The sequence below is a fragment of the Schistocerca gregaria genome, chromosome 7, assembly GCF_023897955.1.
Source record: "Schistocerca gregaria isolate iqSchGreg1 chromosome 7, iqSchGreg1.2, whole genome shotgun sequence".
Lineage (NCBI taxonomy): Eukaryota > Metazoa > Arthropoda > Insecta > Orthoptera > Acrididae > Schistocerca > Schistocerca gregaria.
The window spans coordinates 83,609,375-83,623,979 of record NC_064926.1 but is presented as its reverse complement, the minus strand read 5'-3'; positions in this window follow the sequence as shown (position 1 = coordinate 83,623,979).

Sequence of the window (14,605 nt, the reverse complement as noted above, 5' to 3'; positions counted from 1 at the left end):
TGGCCGTACTGTAAACCCACCATCGACTTGCCTCAAAAAACAGGTTTCGAAAACGTTGTTTTCAGAGCTCTGTCTTAAAAAATCCTTTATAACTAAACTTATAACAATGGGGAAAAAGGGTTTTCTATAGACATTGCAACCATTTCTTCAAAATAATACATCGACGTCATCACATGATAATAGTTTCGTCATTTTCATTAAGAGCAAAGAGTATAAAGAGTCATTAAATCAAACATCACAAGCAAAGCTGAAAGACAGTAACACAAAGACTACAACCACTGGATAAAAATAATAGAATTGGATATCTGATGTTCACATTTTCAATTTGCCCGGGGGGGGGGGGGGGGGGGGAAGGTTAAGAACAAACACAAAATTTTTAGTCAAGACGAAAATGAGCGCACCCAAATTACTTGTAGTGGAACCCCTTCCTTCTGACCTTTTGGCTAACCATATAGTCTCGGCGGGATGCCAGCATTAGGTCGACGTTTTTTAAGCCCACCGTTGGATAACGATTTCCTCTTCAGAAGTGAAAGCGTCTATCGTTATCTTCTTCTGTTGGGTAGTTCTGCAATGTTTGGTACACCAAATTCTTAAGTAAAAGATCAATTATGTCCACACAATAAGAACCGTGGCGTTATCATTGTACGCTGGTAGGCTTAAGACATCCAGATCTTGTTTGATGGGCTTCTCGGGAACGGAATCCGACGAAAGGTATGTGAAATTTCTTGTCTGGTTTCTTCTGCTCAGTCTTCAGGAAAGCTACACACCACTTGCTCCACCGAGCAATTAAATTCAGTGATTGCAAGATTCCGCGGTGCAGGAGTAAAATTTCAATCTTCCTTAAAACTGTAAGTAGGCTGTTTAGGTTTTTATGTTGGTAACGCCATGTAGCGCTCTATATGAAAATCACTGACTGTGCTGTGTGAAGGCTATGGTTGGTTTACATTGTTGGAGTAATATTCGCCATTGTAGTATTGGGCAGTTAAACAGCGCGTAGCGTTGCGCAGTTGGAGGTGAGCCGCCAGCAGTGGTGGATGTGGGGAGAGAAATGGCGGAGTTTTGAGAGCGGATGATCTGGACGTGTGTCCATCAGAGACGCAGTAAATTTGTAAGACTGGATGTCATGAACTGCTATATATATGATGACTTTTGAACACTTTTAAGGTAAATACATTGTTTGTTCTCTATCAAAATCTTTCATTTGCTAATTATGCCTATCAGTAGTTCGAATCTTTTATTTAGCTGGCAGTAGTGGCGATCGCTGTATTGCAGTAGTTCGAGTAACCAAGATTTTTTTGAGGTAAGTGATTTGTGAAAGGTATAGGTTAGTGTTAGTCAGGGACATTATTTGTAGGGGTTATTGAAAGTCAAGTTGCGTTGGCCTAAAAATATTATGTGTCCGTTTAGTATTGATCAGAATAGGTAAAGAGCGAAATGTCTGAGTACGTTCAGTTCTGCTAGGCTGTTTGAAAATCAAATAATGTAAGAGGTTTATCTGCATAGTAATTCATTAAGTTTTCTAAGGGGACGTTTCAAAACTAATAGCGTGGTGGAGTCTAGCTCTTTGCTCGTGATGTTAATTACGATCGGCCGTCGAGTCTCGTCCCCCAGTGTCTTGGTTGGAGAACACAGGTATTAGAAGATTGCCTGTTGACAGCGGTCTTGTACTTCCGTTGCGCAAGAAGAATGATTCCCCTATTCCTAAGAAACAGCAGACAGCATTGACGAAACCTCCAAGTGCAGGTAAGATAAATCTTTGGTTGTAATATCTACTTGTACGTAAGTAAAGATTTCGTCTAGAGAATGAACGGCTCTCAGTGCAGCTCACCTGTTTACTCAAAGTTGGAAGGTATTCTTTAACAGTGCCGCTGCTGTAAAGCTATGGAAATGACGTGTAGTATGTTTCTAAAAAATACTACACTTACTTGTTTTGAACTACCACGTGTGTACCTTGAAAATAATGGCAAGACGACGGGCAGCGTGGTGGGACCTGACGGCAGGTGGCCCAAGCAGCGCGGGAGCTCAGCCTGACCAGGCAGTGGAGGCCGCGCCGGCCGGCATCCCGGCACACATCGGCGACCTCGTCCGCGCTCGGGTCACGGCCGAGCTGTAGCACAATACAATACATCTAGCCGCGTAAGCCATAACCGACCCCGTCTCCACCACAGTGCTGAATAAAACCAAGAACACCAAGGAACTCATCAACCAAAAGTTTTTGTATGTGCATCTTTTTGACTGTAGGCCTTGCGGGCCACTACCGTTCACCATTACAAGAAAATGATTCCTCTGCAGCCGTCATTACGATCTTATTTATTGTGTAGCTACCAGTTTCGGCGTTTCAATGAGCCATCTTCAGGCCGTAGTTGATGCTGAAGGGGTCACCACGGTACAGTTGATGGTTGGAGTACTGACGTCACAGGTACAGATAGTCTGCGTAAACCAGTTATGTTGGCCACTGATGCAGTGTATAAAGGATCGTGATAACAACTTCACCATGAACTTAAACCGGAAGATGGCGCATTAAAGCGCCAAAACTGGTAACTACACAATAAATAAGATCATAAGAACGGCTGTAGCGGTTTCATTTTCTTACAATCAGTAACAACAATAGAACGAGATTTTCACTCTGCAGCGGAGTGTGCGCTGTTATCAAACTTCCTGGCAGATTAAAAGTCTGCACAGACCGAGACTCGAACTAGGGACCTTTGCCTTTCGCGATGAAGTGCTCTACCAAGCACAACTCGTTCCCCGTCCTCACAACTTCACTTCTGCCAGTATCTCGCCTCCTACCTTCCAAATTTTACAGGAGCTCTCCTGCGAACCTTGCAGAACTACCACTCCTGTAAAAAAGGATATTGCGGAGACATGGATGTCTTTCAAGAACATCTGAACTCGATACACCCGAACATTCGTTTTACGGTGGAGGTGGAAGAGGATAGCTGCCTTCCTTTTCTGGACGTCTTGGTTGGGCGGAAGGATGATGGATCATTGGGACATGCAGTCTACAGGAAACGTACTCACACCGACTTGTACTTACAGGCTAATAGTTGTCACCATCCGGCATAACGTGAAGCGGTACTTCGTACCTTGGTACACAGGGCACACGTAGTTTCTGACGCTGAGACTTTGCCAGCTGAGCTGTCCCATCTTCAAGTTACATTTCGTCAAAATGGTTATAGTCATAGACAGATCGAACGTGCGTTGCGCTATCGACCAACTGTACATCGGGTGACTGATGATAATTTTGAATCAACATCTAAGTTTACTGCCTTTTTACCTTACGTAGGAAACACGTCCTACAAGATCGGTAATATTTCACGGAAATACGATGTGAAATGTGTCTTCCGACCTCCATCTAAAATTAGAGCACTTATGAGTTCCGTTACGGATGATCTTGGACTGCGTAAGGCGGTTGTATATAGTATTCCTTGCAGCTGCGGCATGGCATGTACTGGTCAAACTATCAGGACCGTGGAGGACCGCTGTACTGAGCATAAACGGCACACAAGATTACAGCAGCCAAGTAGATCTGCTATTGCCGAACATTGCTTGGATACTGGTCACCCCGTGTTATATAATAACACCGAGATATTGGCATGTACGTCCAGCTATTGGGACAGTGTTATTAGGGAGGCAGTTGAGATTAAATTAGCGAGCAACCTCCTTAACAGGGATGGAGGTTTCTGTTTAAAATCTGTGGCATCTGGCTCTGCCCCTTGTCAAAAAACAGAGGGAAAGAGTCAATGCTACCCCATCTGCGAATTCATAGTCTCACTATCGATAGCTCTGACTTTGGTTATCTTTGGAGGCACTAGTGTTCAGTGTGTGTGTCATCTTTCCTGCTTCAGTCCGAGAACCGAGGTTTTAAATTTGCATGTTCGCCACCTGTCCGTTGCAGTTTGCCTTGAAAATGGTGGGATGTTCTCCCGCCGAAATGTCGGCAGTCGCTGAAAGTGTTACCTGGCTGAATTCCCGGAAGTTATTTGAAAGTTGTAATGAAATGTTGTCCACTCCAGGGGCCTTGTGTCGACTCAGGTGTTTCAGTGCTCTGTCAAACTCTTCACTCAGTATCATATCTCCTATTTCATCTTCATCTACATTCTCTTCCATTTCTATAACATTGTCCACAAGAACATCGCCCTTGTATAGACCATGTACATTACCTTTCCACCTTTCTGCTTTCCCTTCTTTGCTTAGAACAGGGATTCCATCTGAGCTCTTGATATTCATGCAAGTGGTTCTCTTTCCTCCAAAGGTCTCTTTAATTTTCCTGTAGCCAGTATCTACCTTACCCCTAGTGATATGTGCCTCTACATCCTTACATTTGTCCTGTAGCCATCCCTGCTCAGACAATTTGCACTTCCTGTTGATCTCAATTTTGAAACGTTTGTGTTCCTTTTTAACTGCTTCATTTACTGCATTTTTATATTTTCTCCTTTCATCAATTAAATTCTTCTGTTACCCAAGGATTTCTGTTAGCCCTCGTCTTCCACCTACTTGATCCTCTGCTACCTTCACTATTTCGTCCCTCAAAGCTACCCATTCATCTTGTACTGTTTCTTCCCCCCATTCTCGTCAGTCGTTCCCTAATGCTCTCTCTGAAACTCTCTACAACCTCTGGTTCTTTCAGTTGATCCAGGCCCCATCTCATTAAATTTCCACCTTTTTGCAGTGTCTTCAGTTTTAATCTACAGTTCATAACCATGTGGTCAGAGGCTACATCTGGCCCTGGAAATGTCTTACAATTTAAAACCTGGTTCCTGAATCGATGTCTTACCTTTATATAATCTATCTGATACCTTCTAGTATCTTCAGGCTTCTTCCATGTATACAGCCTTCTTTCATGATCTGTGAACCAAGAGTTAACTATGATTAACTTCTGCTCTGTGCAAAATTTTACCAGGCGGATTCATTTCTTCCACCAAATCCATATTCACCTACTACGTTTCCTTCTCCCCCTTTTCCTACTATCGACTTCCAGTCACCCGTGATTATTAAATTTTCGTCTCCCTTCATAAATAACGTTGTAAATACGGACTACTCGGCTAACAGGAAGCGAGTTTACTTTCAGAAGCAGAAATATTAAGACTGAAGAATGAATAAATAATAGGTCCTACTTGTAGCAAGTGCAAGTGTGAGGATTAGTCATCAGTGACAATGATCAGTGGGTTGTGAAGTATTAATAATAGTAAATAATAGTAATAATAATTTCCCACACCTGACTACTATTACGAGTTACGTATGGGAAACTATTGATGCGTATGTCTCCGGTAATAGTGACTTTCGAGAAGATTCCTAAAAACACATTGTTACAATATAGGCCTTCTATCGAATGCACTAGAATGGGACGGAATCGACAACGTTCCACATACACATAGATTTCCGGATGAATTCATCATTGGAAAGTTGCCCTTACATTATACATCATAAGGTACATATTGGTTTGTCACTTTCACAGTAGGTATTTGTTCTCACTGCATAAAAGGAGTGTAAAGCGAACATTCTCTTGTTATCGGAACAACCGAGCCACATATACAGAAGCTGAGTAGCTGCCAGGTAGTTAGTTTGAAAGCCATAATGGTAGTGATAACTTGGAAGTGATACAAAGTGAACAACTGCGACTGTTGGCTAATAACACGGACTTATATATGTGTATAATCAGTTTAAATAAAACTTTCTTAAACTCTTCATGTGACTGATTACTTTTTATTACGGTAAAAGTAAAGGTAGCTCAAGATATCTTTATCGCTCTCTCCTTGAAGTTTTTCTGTATTCGCCACTGCACAGATCTCTTAGGATTTTGATTCAGGCAGTTAAGTTACTTCCAAACTATCATTTTATTTGTTTGTGACAATCCCTTATGTGTACTATTTCAGTGTTGCTCTTTCTGTTTCCTTTTACGTTACTATTTTATTTATGTTTCTGTTTAATCTGTTGATCTTACTCTTTGCTTTTTTATTGTGGTATCGCCCAGAGGTCGCACTACCACAACGAAGTTGGCCACGCATATCGATACGACAGTCGATGGCGAGGGCTCGCAGCAAATCCGCAACGACGTATCGAAGGGCACCTGCAGACCATGCTTCCCCTCTCCGCAGTGACATCATACGGAGGAGTCAGCATCACACTGTAGGACTAACGATTTGTTGAAATTTGTGATGAAGTTTCGTAAATGTTGGACATGGTACCTCAAAATAACATCAAATGATGATTTGATAGGCAGTGAAAACTGTAATTTATATGACAGTCCCTCTTTTGTTATCAATTGTCTCATTAGTGTAATCACTCCTCAAGTTATCACCGTGTGTTATCGATCTCTAGATCGATCTAGAACTCACACACCTTCACCTTCACGCTCTGTGATTTGCAAGAACACTTTACCTATTTCTCCCTCTTCCTACCTGCGTTTTGCAGCTCCGTGGGTCTCCCTCCTCTACTGCCCACCACATTCTACAAGGTGCTAGGCTGCGATTGACTCTATAGCACCTGTTTGTTACCTCTTACCTAACAGTGTAGACGATTCGTGACAGCACTGCACTAAAGGTCGCTCACACCAATGTAGATTCCTTACCAGGCACGCTACATACTTCAGGATCTCAGCTTTCATCTCATATCACTCTCGACGTGGCTGAAGCCGTGTACTCTTTGTACTTCTGTAAGCCCTGCCCCTCACATTCTTTTGTCGCACGACAGATTTGGCAGGCGATGGAGCGGTATGGTAACACTTTTACGCAAACATTTCTTCCCAATGGTCTTGCTCACGTCTAAAAACGAGGACATATATCCAGAATACATATTCATTGAGATTAAACTGATCAGTAGAAAACGTCACATCTGTGTAACACTTAGTTAATGTTTGACAGCTCTTTAGCTTTGCCTCTGCACTTTCAAGTACTGAATCTATGTATGAAAACATAATTGTAACTGGAGAGATCAAAATAAATTTCAAAACTACAATACTTCTGTGTCAAAATTCACCTGATTACTTTCCTGCTCAAACGTTGCTTGATTCCACTTGCGCTGACACACCGTGCAACAGACATCCACACTTCAGTCAACTCTTCACATAGATTAATCCACACCTATCAAACTTCTTTACCAGGAGTGTCTGCTCTTGATGTAATGTTCATGATCCATCGCTGCAATGCCTAAAGAAAAAGCTGCAAGGGGCGAGTTTTATAGATTTTGATAGAGTGTAAATATATCTGAGCTTTACAACCAACGGCAGTAAATAGCTTCGACATAAGAGATGAAGTATCCAACTTCACTAAGCGATTCAATGATTTTTGATACGAACACAACCCTCTAAAAGAGTAAGAAGAAGGATAAAACCTTCACCGTGGTTTGCAGACCAACTGAAATGCCTCATGAATGTGTCAGAGATGCAACAGACAGGACATACAAAGGGCATCCTACTTCTGATTATAATCTCACGTACAAGAAACAGTGCAACCTATTTATTCAGTTTGTGACGAATGCAAAACTCAGGTATGCCCACTTGCCAATTGAGGACTTTCAGCTACCTTTGTTTGGAGAAATGTACTAGGTGTAGGAATAGACAAACCGAAATCTACAGCTAGTTCCTATTGAAGATCTAAGTGAGTGTTTCGCCACGCCTTTATCTTTACGTGACACCGCAATTGAGCACAAGCCATCAGTTCCCTTAAAGTATCAGTGTCTGGTACAAAGTAAAAACTCTCTCTGAAGCCTGTAAGCCCTAGCATGGTCCGAAAGTCAGTTGAGCGGATTCCTTCGGCAGCTGCAGGGCACGACAACAATCAGAGTAAATGATCAACCTTCTCGTCGATCCTCTACTGCCCAAAATAGGGGACATATTTAAACACTCTCTGATCTCTAGTATGTTTCCAACATTCTGGAAGCAGAGACTCTTAAAACCGTTACCCATTAAGAAATCTGGTAAACAGCTTTCTCACTACAGGTTCATCTGCATTCTACCAGCATTTTGTAAGGCAATGGAATACGTAGATCACTAATAGCTTACTAAATATTTAATATCAAATTATCTTTTAGATGAATACCAGTCTTGTTTCCGGAAAAATCGCAGCAAGACGAATGCATTTTTTAAAAGTGACTGACGAACCTATTGTGAGCTTTTTGGATATCAGCAAAGATTTCGAGGCTGTCTATTTTGACAGTCTACTTCTTAAATTCAGGAGTCAAAACTTTCTTCTAGCGTTGTACAGTGGTTCCACTCATACCTTAAATCTCACCAACAGTGTTTAGTGATTGTGAAGGACAAGTCACACTGCAGGGATGTAGTATCAGGGTCCCACAAGGACCAGTATTCGCCCCATTACCCTCCCCTTTATGTGTTAATGATGTGTCAACTATTCTCTCTATCTCTCTCTGTGAATACCCCAATGACAAAATCCCAGTCCAACGAACCTACACACAGCCAAGTACATTTTAAAAACCGATTTACTGGCCCTATCAGTGAGGGCACAGGGGATAGGTTTGAAACTTCACCGATCTAAAACTCAAGCTGTCTTAATCGCTCAGAAAAGGCTTATTACTTCTCAGTTCAGAAAATCTGTTCCACCAGTAGCCCTACACAGCACAGAAATAACTTTTCCGTGGGCCGCAAAGAACGTGGGAGTAATTCTGGACTTTAGTTTACCCTCGAAAGAAAAAAAAATTAAAAAAAGAACAAACTTTGAGTCTGTAAGAAGGTGTCAGTGTGACTACACACAATGCAGAAATATCAAAAAAGCGTTGCCGTTCGAGCTTATAAAGAAGCTCGTGGAGACACTAATACTCCCCACACTTGACTGTGGACATGCCAACCTTCAAGGACTTTCGTATGAAGGATCACGCAGGCTGGAACAGGCAATAAATGATTTTGTAAGATACATTTGTAACGTACGCTGTTTCGGTCATATCACACCAGCCTATGGACAACTGTGATGGAAATGTGCCGATAAGAGTAGATACTATCATTTTCTGTAATTGCTCCACCCTCTTCTTAAACGTTTCACTCTGTCTTATTTATCTTCAACTCTTACTCTACGACCTGTACAGCACAGCACAAATACTCGTTGTCAGCAAAGTAAAATTTTCTCTTTACCATCACATATCAAAGCACTGTTCGCAAAACATTTTCTATATCAGGAACCCGGCTTTGGAACAAATTTCCTCAAAGTATCAGAGAAATTAAATTCCTTGCTAACTTCAAAAGACAGCTAATTGTCTACCATCTATCACAATAGCCGTCTCTCCTCTGTGCAGCTGATTGTCTTCTGTCCCCCTCCCCCAGATCATGTCCAATGAATTGTCGACTGAGTTCTGTATTTTTATTTTCTTCTTTCCTAATAGGCACAGTCACTGTCATTTCACTCTTCCTTGATTATTTCCGCTTCTAATTATATTAAACACGACTTCAAATTTCTTAAAGCTTATCGGTAACATTGTCAATGCCTTTCACTCTCGTTATCATTATTATTATTATTTGGGTCATTATAATTACTGTTATTATTAATGTTGTTATTATTATCATAATTATTCTTATCGGGAAAGGCTTTATAATATCTTTGTTATTTGTTGCTTCTGGTCATACGGAAGACAGGGACTTGAGGCCATAATCTGATCAGACTAAATAAGCAATATATGTATATTTATGACATATGCACCCCCTTAGAGGGGAAAACATAGTACCATACACAACTTTATTACCCGTTTTGGTATCAATATGGTGAAGAATTCCTGAAAATTTAGGTGCAGTATCTTTACTACAGAATCTCAACAGACATGCGAGGGCACTTAGCAGTTTCTCCTTCTTAGTACGCTCCAACAATACTACATCGCAAAGTATTCATCTGAAGACGATGGCCAGGGCAACCGTGGATATACTGTGTTCAGATGGTCGCATGATCCAGTTGGAGAAACGTAAAGAATATCACGTGTTAATACACCATTGTCTACATAATTACATCAGGGGGTGGCTGGTTCTGTTTTACAGTACTAACCACATTGGAGTGAACGTATTTCAATATAATAGCTATGGAAAGCATGAGAGATATGTTACTTCATTATCTAAATCACCAGGATAACCTGGGAAGTTTAAAGACCAGAGACCTACCGTCGTGGTCCAGTAGTTGTGACAGTGGATTAGCATTCGGAAGGACAACGGTTCGAGTCCGTTTTCGTCCATCTTGTTTCTGTGCGATTAAGAAAAACAACAGGGTGATTCACTTTAAAACGACACTTGCGAATTCCTTTTGCATTCTTCACCAGTTCTAACTGGTGCTCTGTTTATAACGACCTCGCTGCAGTGAAACATTACGCCTCTGATTTTCTGTCACCCACCTTCGTAGACGAGGTCAGGTCGGTAATGCCCACCTGTTGTGTGGAGCTCGTCTTGGAAATAAGCTGTTTCCGATCCTGGTTATGGATGAAATTTTCACTGTTGATATTTGGGCGCCAGGGGGAGATGAGGTGGTGGCGTAACGTTCCTAGTCACTCGTCTTTCGCCATTGTCCTGTGTTATGTTCCAAAGTTCTTCAGAGTTTCTCGGGAAATGAGGGTGTGACACTGTTGATGGTTACCCGTCCGACGAATGGAGGCTATTCAAGAGGTTTAGGCTATCTACCTGTACATCTCCTCTTCCATTATTATCATACAACAAAGTATTACACTACACTACACAAACATCCGATGCAATCACTTACACTCCACAGATGCACATACAACATAACTGTCATTTATTCTATACGAAAGGGAGTATTGAGAGTACAGGAATGAAAGAGGAACACCCTTTCTGGCTGGAGGCTGAACTCATCCCTAGGGATATCTCAGCCCACGGTGACATATGCTACTTGTTTCTTCCTCTGCGAGGTGTAAATCTAGCTCGAGTCTGCAGTACAATACTGCACGTGCGCACTGGTGACTCTAAAGGAGCTACAGCGTCTCAGCAGTCAGACGTTTGTTGGTCCTCCTGGTTATAACTATGCAGACTAACTTAGGGCAGCCAAACACTAGCAAATGGCCAAATTGCTAAAAAAGTGAGACCTCCAGTTCTTATTTGTCAACTAAATATAGAAGCACTCAATCAAACTAAAAGTGATTACTTGTTAAAATTTCTTTTTAGTGATAATACAGACATGACTTTAATCCATGGAACCCATGCATCAAACGGAGGAAGAATATGTGGCTGTGAGTTGAACGGCACAACGATCATGGTTTTGCTACTTACGTCAGAGCTGACACTAAACATCCATACCAAATCTCAGCAAACACAGATGATGAAATTCACAACTTTTGAATAAGGCTTGAAGAGCTCTCTGTCCATAATATCTGCAAACGACCTACCGTAGAGTGGCCGACAAGTGTTCTAGCAATTACTACCCTTCCATCAATATATGCTGCTGATGTTAATAGCCCCCATGAGCAGTAGAAGCAAGTATGGTAAAGAAAATGTGATAATGCACTTGTTGACTAGCATGGCAGTAGCTAACTTTACTTAGTTTTCGACGCCAAGGATTTGGTTGTATTTAGGTTAGCTGCACTGCAGGGACGCTATAACCCAGATCTGTGTTTTGTCTCCCATGATCGTAAAAATCTACTGCTCCATCAAGAAAAATCTTGTCAAACTTCCTACATGGCCAAAACTGATCTGTTATTCTTAATATTGGCTTATCCATTTCACTAGTTAAGTCTGTGCCATGACCGAGACCGAATGTTTGACAGGGAAACTGGCAGGGTTTCTCTAGCGAACAGGAAAAAAATATTTGTTACCTTCGTCGAGAACCCCAATGCCACTGCCGTTTTGTTGGAACTGTTCTTGCCTCTGCTAAGAAAAATATTCCTCGTGGATATAAAATATATACCAGAGTGGGATGAGAGATTTTAACATCTACATGAACAGTTTAACAGAAGTGGACACAGCAAAAAAAAAGATGAACTTCTTCCCAGTCTTGATAATGTAAAGAAAGAGTTCTGGTCTGAATTTCAGACGTTCAAAGAGGAAGCCTGGATCCTTGCTCCATATATTGGATGACTTCTTCAATAAAACTCATCAGAAGCCTAGTATTTCAGCCACTCATATTGCTAACCGTGTAGTAAAAATGTCCAGATCGTGTAGGAGTAAACAGTATACCACCCAGATCAAAGAGGAGCCAAGAAATCTAAAAGTTATTCTCCAAGCAATTCCAAATGCTCTTCCCCGTTCACAGTAGATGAAACTAAGCTAGCTTTAGCGGAGGTTAATAGTGGTAAGGTTCAGAGGTTGACAATATACAATCAGAATTTCTATCCCAACTTTAGGAGAATGCCAAACACTGGCTGGCTCACTTCGTCTCTACTATGCTGAAGACAGAACCACTTGCAAAGGAGCCGTAAATTACGAGGCAAGCTTAAAACCCAACAAATCACCAAATTTCCCACTGAGCTTTCGACCAATTTCCCTGCTTAGTTCCACGTATTAGCACGTAGAGAGACTTATTTGCAATGGAATTAGTGGCTGTATTGTAGAACACATTCCAACAGCGCTAGCAACGAGCAGTTATTAGAATAACTTTCTGTGGTCTTTATCGACCTTATGAAAGGATATGAAGCTGTATGGAGGAATTGAATGACTTATAACCTACTGGAAATAATTGAATACCGAAAAACAGCATCTCTTGTTAACAACCCAAAAAGTAATGATACTGTTAGGTTTGTGTTTGTAAAAACAAGTGCCCAATAAGGAAACTAAATAATGGCTTGCCACAGGGCACAGTACTTGCACCTCTGCTGTTCACTGTTTATATTTCTGATCTTCAAAACAACATCTTCATGGAAATTGAGCTGTGCAGATTTTATTGCTCTGGCTTGTCAACCAAAAGAGCATGGACAGTCAGAGGAAACACTAACAGAGTACTTAGTAGCCTTTAACTCATATTTGAAAAAATGTAGTTTGAAGCCCAGTATCAGTAAGAGCGAGTTTTGTGCGTTTCACATTAACAACAAACAAGCTATTACTCAGCTCAATGTGAAATCTGATGGCCATATCCACCGTTATACCATGTACCTCAAGTATCTCGGCATCACTCTGGACAGCACTCCATCTTATAGAAAACATATGGAAAACATATCAGCCAAACAAAAATTCGCAACAACATTATTCAGAGGCTGCGTGGCACAACCTGAGGGCTTCAGTGGCGACTTTGCTTTTATTGGTTCTTTGAGTGGTTCTTTTTCTGTCAGCCCAGGAATATTACGCTTTAGTGTGGTGTAAAAGTTGCCGTATCAGCCTCATTGATTCGCAGAACACTAAAGTCCACGACATAACTACCGAAATCTCATGAACTGGCACCAGGGATGGAAACAGCCTAAGTTACGCACTTTTGGTATTATTTTAAAGTAAGTACTGTGACTGCTACAGTATATTCATCAGACCATGTAACATGTTACTCTTAATGGATAGGTTACAAGTTAACCACTCTTGGCACCCCCAAAGTATTTTTGCACCATCTTACTGCTCACAAATTGCTTGACAAGAAAATGAACTCTGCCGTGGCAATATTCGTGGATTATGTTCCATCATCGTAACGGTATCATTAGCTATTATTTTTATGACCTGGATTTTAGGTACAAATCCTCTTCTACACCATCATAAGTTAGTTTTTCTCTTACACCATTATACCATTTAGTAAACAATTTTTTCTCGCAAATTGTATATAGTACCACGAAGTACACTTGAGATTCCTTAAACCACAGTGGTAATAAAATTTAATCCATCAGTTTTGCGTGTTGGCTTTATGATATGCAATCGTAATCCAAATAAAACCAAATATAATTAATTGGAAATTATTTAATATATCTTGTTGCAACTCACATGATGTACACTTTCCAGTTTCACTGTAGCAAGGGCTGACTCAAAGGTTTCACAAGTGGGTCATTCTCCAATCCTCTCATTATACTAGTAGGCTGATTAATGTAATCTAATCCATTTTGTCCGTAATACCTATACCCCAGTGGAGACAGCCATGCGATACTAGTGATGTCATACATCGCTGCCTTGCCCAAAATGGCAAACGAATATAATCTTTTTATAAGTACACTGCCTACTGAAGTTCCGAATGTGTTCTTTAATTCTGTTCTACATGCGTGCAATCTGTGTTTTCTCGTCTCCTTCTGATGCGTCTCAATCACTGATCAATTAACGTGCACTAAAATCTAGTAACTGCAACCATCATTTTACAGCAGGCTGTGGTCAGCAGTAACCAGTATATGTCAACATTGTGCATTTATTCAGGTGGTCCATTTGCGCCGTTTTAACTACACTCTTGAAATTCATACTGTTTCGTATGATATATACATAAACAGAAGGATTGTTGAGCTACTGCCACAGCATTTAGGTACGTTTTTTTAATATTAGGACAACTGTAAACTTTCTGTTATAGTTTTCGACCCAAATATATCTGTCCTAAACATTGACCATGTGCTAAGTTCACATGAACCAGTAAGTGTTTCACGGGCTGTTATATTTCGCTTTTAACTATAAGTGTACAATAGAACAATTCGTGATTTTTCCACACCATTGTAACTCATTAAGTGTCTTATAAACTGTTAATCATTAGGGGGCTACATAGAAATTTACACATAAACC